The sequence below is a fragment of the Neophocaena asiaeorientalis genome, unplaced genomic scaffold (assembly GCF_003031525.2).
Source record: "Neophocaena asiaeorientalis asiaeorientalis breed wild unplaced genomic scaffold, Neophocaena_asiaeorientalis_V1.1 scaffold521, whole genome shotgun sequence".
Taxonomy (NCBI): Eukaryota; Metazoa; Chordata; class Mammalia; order Artiodactyla; family Phocoenidae; genus Neophocaena; species Neophocaena asiaeorientalis.
Window position 1 is genome coordinate 5,392,598 of NW_020174712.1, and position 6,963 is coordinate 5,399,560.

At 41.2% G+C, this 6,963-nt stretch overlaps 1 long non-coding RNA gene across 1 annotated transcript in view; it reads right to left on the minus strand.

The window, feature by feature from the left end:
* The window catches only part of LOC112409686 (uncharacterized), a 349,494-nt gene extending 343,576 nt beyond the window's left edge, over positions 1 to 5,918 (minus strand). The window contains exon 1 of the long non-coding RNA XR_003005199.1: positions 5,884 to 5,918. This is a non-coding gene — a long non-coding RNA (uncharacterized LOC112409686). The remainder of the gene's footprint in view (positions 1 to 5,883) is intronic.
* Positions 5,919 to 6,963: the final 1,045 nt, after the last annotated feature.

The window sequence follows — 6,963 nt, forward strand, 5'->3', positions numbered from 1 at the left end:
TTTTATAAACGTGGCATTCAAATAGCTGCAATGTTTTAACAAACCATCTGTATTTTTAGGCCACTGTAAAAGAAAACTAGATAATTTCTGTGATTGGCCTAGGGGCTAATGGGTGTGCTGATTTTAAGGCCTGCCTACAGGAGGGAGTATTGCTATCACATACTGCCTGGGGAGTGATTTGGCCAATGGATCATCAGAAATCACTTTAAATGTACTTTGAGTGACAGTGCCTCATATTAGCCATTGTCATCAACAAAATTTCCGGAATTCTGAGTTTGTACACAATACTATTCAGGGTTTGCCATTAGCTGTTTCCACCTACAACCATTTCTAAAACAAAACCTCATTGACTGATGATCCCTCAGGAAGGAACAAACACTTTAGTTGCTGTTTTCATGACAGGTAGATACGACATTCCTGCATTAGATCTGAGTGTCCTCGTTTTGCTATATGACAATGAGAAGCATGTTTTGCTACCCCTTCTGAGTAAAGATTTAATTTTGCCTATATATGAACAAAAATGAAGGAAAGGTCATTAGCAAATGTTATTTAAAATAATTTTTTATACAAGACACTTTCTACAAGGTTACAATCACTGTAAAGAACACAGATTTACCCTTTTTTTTAAACACCTTTATTGGAGTATAATTGCTTTACAATGGTGTGTTAGTTCCTGCTTTATAAAAAAGTGAATCAGCTATACCTATACATATGTCCCCATATCTCTTCCCTCTTGCGTCTCCCTCTCTCCCACCCCTCTAGGTGGTCATAAAGCACCGAGCTGATCTCCCTGTGCTATGCAGCTTCTTCCCACTAGCTATCGGTTTTACATTTGGCAGTGTATATGTGTACATGCCACTTTCTCACTTTGTCCCAGCTTACCCTTCCCCCTTCCCGTGTCCTCAAGTCCATTCTCTACTAGGTCTGTGTCTTTATTCCCCTCTTGCCCCTAGATTCTTCATAACCTTTTTTTTTCCCTTAGATTCCATATATATGTGTTAGCATACGGTATTTGTTTTTCTCTTTCTGACTTACTTCACTCTGTATGACAGATTCTAGGCCCATCCACCTCACTACAAATAACTCAATTTCGTTTATTTTTATGGCTGAGTAATATTCCATTGTATATATGTGCCACAACTTTTTTATCCATTCATCTGTCAATGGACACTTAAAAAAGCTTTTTCTACATCTATTGAGATGATCATGTTTTTTATTCTTCAATGTGTTAATATGGTGTATCACATTGGTTGATTTGCATACATTGAAGAATCCTTGCATTCCTGGGATAAACCCCACTTGATCATGATGTATGATCCTTTTAATGTGCTGTTGGATTCTGTTTGCTAGTATTTTGTTGAAGATTTTTGCATCTATGTTCATCAGTGATATTGGCCTTTAGTTTTCTTTCTTTGTGACATCTTTATCTGGTTTTGGTATCAGGGTGATGGTCGCCTTGTAAAATGAGTTTGGGAATGTTCCTCCCTCTGCTATAGTTTGGAAGAGTCTGAGAAGGATAGATGTTAGCTCTTCTCTAAATGTTTGATAGAATTCACCTGTGAAGCCATCTGGTCCTGGGCTTTTGTTTGTTGGAAGATTTTTAATCACAGTTTCAATTTCAGTGCTTGTGATTGGTCTGTTTATATTTTCTATTTCTTCCTGGTTCAGTCTCGGAAGGTTGTGCTAGTTCTAAGAATTTGTCCATTTCTTCCAGGTTGTCCATTTTATTGGCATAGAGTTGCTTGTAGTAGGCTCTCAGGATGCTCTGTATTTCTCAGTGTCAGTTGTTACTTCTCCTTTTTTATTTCTAATTGTATTGAGTCTTCTCCCTTTTTTTCCTTGATGAGTCTGTCTAAAGGTTTATCAGGTTTGTTTATCTTCTCAAAGAACCAGCTTTTAGTTTTATTGATCTTCGCTATTGTTTCCTTCATTTCCTTTTCATTTATTTCTGATCTGATCTTTATGATTTCTTTCCTTCTGCTAACATTGGGGTTTTTTTGTTCTTCTTTCTCTGATTGCCCTAGGTGTAAGGTTAGGTTGCTTATTTGAGATGTTTCTCACTTCTTAAGGTAGGATTGTATTGCTATACACTTCCCTCTAAGAACTGCTTTTGCTGCATCCCATAGGTTTTGGGTCATCGTGTTTTCATTTTCATTTGTTTCTAAGTATTTTTTGATTTCCGCTTTGAGTTCTTCAGTGATCTCTTGGTTATTCGGGAATGTATTGTTTAACCTCCATGTGTTTGTATTTTTTACAGATTTTCTCCTGTAAATGATATCTAGCCTCATAGCATTGTGGCTGGAAAACATACCAGATATGATTTCAATTTTCTTAAATTTACCAAGGCTTCATTTGTGACCCAAGTAATGATCTATCCTGGAGAATGTTCCATGAGCCCTTGAGAAGAAAGTGTGCTGTTATTTTTGGATGGAATGTCCTATAAATATCAATTAAGTCCATCCAGTTTAATGTGTCATTTAAAGCTTGTGTTTTCTTATTTATTTTCCTTTTGGATGATCTGTCCATTGGTGAAAGTGGGGTGTTAAAGCCCCCTACTATGATTGTGTTACTGTCTATTTCCCCTTTTATGGCTGTTAGCATTTGCCTTATGTATTGAGGTGCTCCTATGCTGGGTGCATAACTGTTTACAATTGTTATATCTTCTTCTTGGATTGATCCCTTGATCATTATGCAGTGTCCTTCTTTGTCTCTTGTAATAGTCTTTGTTTTAAAGTCTATTTTCTCTGGTATGTGAATTGCTACTCCAGCTTTCTTTAGATTTCCATTTGTATGGAGTATCTTTTTACATCCCCTCACTTTCAGTCTTTATGTATCCCTAGGTCTGAAGTGGGTCTCTTGTAGACAGCATATATACGGGTCTTGTTTTTGTATCCATTCAGCCAGTCTATGCCTTTTGGTTGGAGCATTTAATCCATTCACGTTTAAGGTAATTATCAATATGTTCCTATTACCATTTTCTTAATTGTTTTGGGTTTGTTATTGTAGGCCTTTCCTTCTTTTTTGTTTGCTGCCTAGAGAAGTTCCTTTAGCATTTGTTGTAAAGCTGGTTTGGTGGTGCTGAATTCCCTTACCTTTTGCTTGTCTGTAAAGGTTTTAATTTTTCCGTCGAATCTGAATGAGATCCTTGCTGGGTAGAGTAATCTCAGTTGTAGGTTTTTCCCTTACATCACTTTAAATATGTGCCACCACTCCCTTCTTACATGCAGAGTTTCTGCTGAAAGATCAGCTGTTAACCTTACGGGGATTCCCTTGTATGCTATTTGTTGTTTCTCCCTTGCAGCTTTTAATATCTTTGTATTTAATTTTTGATAGTTTGATTAATACATGTCTTAGCATGTTTCTCCTTGGATTTATCCTGTATGGGATTCTCTGCGCTTCCTGGACTTGACTCTTTCCTTTCCCATACTAGGGGCGTTTTCAACTACAATCTCTTAAAATATTTTCTCAATCCCTTTCTTTTTCTCTTCTTCTTCTGGGACCCCTATAATTTGAATGCTGGTGCATTTAATACTGTCCCAGAAGTCTCTGAGACTGTCCTCAATTCTTTTCATTCTTTTTTCTGTATTCTGCTCTGGGGTAGTTATTTCCACTATTTTATGTTCCAGGTCACTTATCCTTTCTTCTGGCTCAGTTATTCTGCTATTGATTCCTTCGATGGAATTTTTAATTTCATTTATTGTGTTGTTCATCATTGTTTGTTTAATCTTTAGTTTTTCTAGGTCCTTGTTAAACGTTTCTTGTATTTTCTCCATTTTATTTCCAAGATTTTTGATCATCTTTACTATCATTATTCTGAATTATTTTTCAGATAGACTGCCTATTTCCTCTTCATTTGTTTGGTCTGGTGGGTTTTTACCTTGCTCCTTCAACTGCTGTGTGTTTCTCTGTCTTCTCATTTTGCGTAACTTACTGTGTTTGGGGTCTCCTCTTCATAGGCTACAGGTTGGTAGTTCCTGTTGTTTTTGGTGTCTGCCCCCAGTGGCTGAAGTTGGTTCAGTGGGTTGTGTAGGCTTCCTGGTGGAGGGGACTAGTGCCTGTGTTCTGGTGGATGAGGCTGGATCTTGTCTTACTGGTGGGCAGGTCCACATCCGATGGTGTGTTACGGGGTGTCTGTGACCTTATTATGATTTTAGGCAGCCTTTCTGCTAATGGATGTGGTTGTGTTCCTGTCTTGCTAATTGTTTGGCATAGGGTGTCCAGCACTGTAGCTTATTGGTCATTGAGTGGAGCTGGGTCTTGGCGTTGAGATGGAGATCTCTGGGAGATTTTTGATGTTTGATATTATGTGGAGCTGGGAGGTCTCTGGTGGACCAATATCCTGAACTTGGCTCTCCCACCTCAGTGGCACAGCCCTGACGCCTGGCCAGAGCACCAAGAGCCTGTCATCCACACGGCTCAGAATAAAAGGGAGAAAAAAAGGAAGAAAGAAAGAAAGACAAAGATACAATAAAATAAAGTTATTTAAAATAAAAATTATTTTAAAAATTTAAAAATAAAAAAAGGAAGAAGAGAGCAACCAAACCAAAAAAACAAACCCACCAATCCAGAAGCGCTAAAAAGTATACTAAAAAAAAGAAAAAAAAAACGCGTTCAGACAGAACCTTAGGACAAATGGTAAAAGCAAAGCTATACAGACAAAATCGCACACAGAAGCATACACATACACACTCACAAAAAAAGAAAAAGGGGAAAAAAAAAAATATATCGTTGCTCCCGAAGTCCACTTCAATTTGGGATGATTCGTTGTCTATTCAGGTATTCAACAGATGCAGGTACTTCAAGTTGATTGTGGAGATTTAATCCGCTGCTCCTGAGGGTGCTGGGAGAGATTTCCCTTCTTCTTCCTTGTTCGCACAGCTCCTGGGGTTTAGCTTTGGATTTGGACCCGTCTCTGCGTGTAGGTCTCCTGAGGGCGTCTGCACTTCGCTCAGACAGGATGGGGTTAAAGGAGCCACTGATTCGGGGGCTCTGGCTCACTCAGGCCGGGGGGAGGGAGGGGTACGGATGCGGGGCGAGCCTTCGGCGGCAGAGGCCGGCATGACGCTGCAGCAGCCTGAGGTGTGCCGTGTGTTCTACCGGGGAAGTTGTCCCTGGATCACGGGACCCTGGCAGCGGCAGGCTGCACAGGCTCCCGGGAGGGAAGGTGTAGAGAGTGACCTGTGCTCGCACACAGGCTTCTTGGTGGCGGCAGCAGCAGCCTTAGTGTCTCATGCCTGTCTCTGGGGCCCGTGCTTTTTAGCCGGGGCTCGCGCCCGTCTCTGGGGTGTTTTTAGCCGCGGCTCGCGCCCGTGTCTGGAGCTCCTTTAAGCAGCGCTCTTAATCCCCTCTCCTCACCCACCAGGAAACAAAGAGGCAAGAAAAAGTCTCTTGCCTCTTTGGCAGCTCCAGACCTTTTCCCGGACTTCCCCCCCAGCTAGCCGTGGCGCACTAACCCCTTCAGGCTGTGTTCATGCCGCCAACCCCAGTCCTCTCCCTGGAATCCGACCTCTGAAGCCCGAGCCTCAGCTCCCAGCCCCGCCCGCCCTGGCGGGTGAGCAGACAAGCCCCTCGGGCTGGTGAGTGCCGGTCGGCAACGATCCTCTGTGCGGAAATCTCTCCGCTTTGCCTTCCGCACCGATGTGGCTGCGCTCTCCTCCGCGGCTACGAAGCCTCCGCCCTCCGCACCCCTGTTGCTGTGCTCTCCTCCGCGGTCCCGAAGCTCCCCCCCTCCGCCACCCGCAGTCTCCACCCGCGAAGGGGCTTCCTAGTGTCTGGAAACCTTTCCTCCTTCAACAGCTCCCTCCTACTGGTGCGGGTCCCGTCCCTATTCTTTTGCCTTTGTTTTTTCTTTTGCCCTACCCAGGTACGTGGGGAGTTTCTTACCTTTTGGGAGGTCTGAGGGTCTTCTGCCAGCGTTCAGTAGGTGTTCTGTAGGAGTTGTTCCACATGTAGATGCATTTCTGATGTATTTGTGGGGAGGAAGATGGTCTCCGCGTCTTACTCTTACGCCATCTTGAAGCTCCTCCTAGATTTAACCTTAATATAATCAATTGTAGAATGAGCTAAATTAAGAACACATGCAGTTTCAATTGCTTAGAAAAAATACATAAGAAACCAAGAGAGAGAATGCTGCTTCAGATTTAACAATGAATACAATCCAAAGAATTCTACTACCATCACAAATGTGCCGCTAGATTTTATTAGCAAGCCTATTCCCACTGGTTTTATGTATAACTTAATTTTTGTTCAACCTCCTTCTATGTTGCTGGGAAAAGGATAACTAAGAGAGAGGAAGAAAGTATTGCTAATTTCAAAACTTTTTACAGAATACACACTTGAAAGTTTATACGAACAGTCACTCCAACTTTTACAGATGTGGCATTGACTAGTAATAAGTTGAACACTATTTAGAGCTATTAATATATTAGGCACCAGTTAAGCTCTTAAGTTGTTACTATAACCTGAGAAGACTTTAGACTTCCCTACCATCCTCAGCTGAAAGGCCAATAAAGAAATTACTACCTTAATATATTCACTGAAATGGCCTGTAAGAGTTAATAGTGGTACCCAAGAGCTTATTTTACCTTCAGTACAACTTCATACATAAATGGAATTTGATTCAATATGAAAAGAGTTAGGCTTACCAGAGGTGGGCACATATTTTTATTTCCATATTGTAGGTGAGGAACTGAGACACAAAAAGGAATTTTATTCTCAGATTCATAAAAACTTTAATGGTATAGCCAGTGTTAATATGAGGCTTGTTATTAATCTGACTCTAAAAGTAGTATTTAATTAACCCTTAGGGTGTCAATTCCTCTTCCCCAAATAATGCAGAAGGCTGCCAATAAGAAAAGAGTTTATATGGGGTCTTAAGGATTGCAGTTCGGGACACAAAGATGCTGGTAACCTCAAAAGAGTATTCCGAGGAAAAGAAAGAGTCAGGGGCTTATATAGACAAAA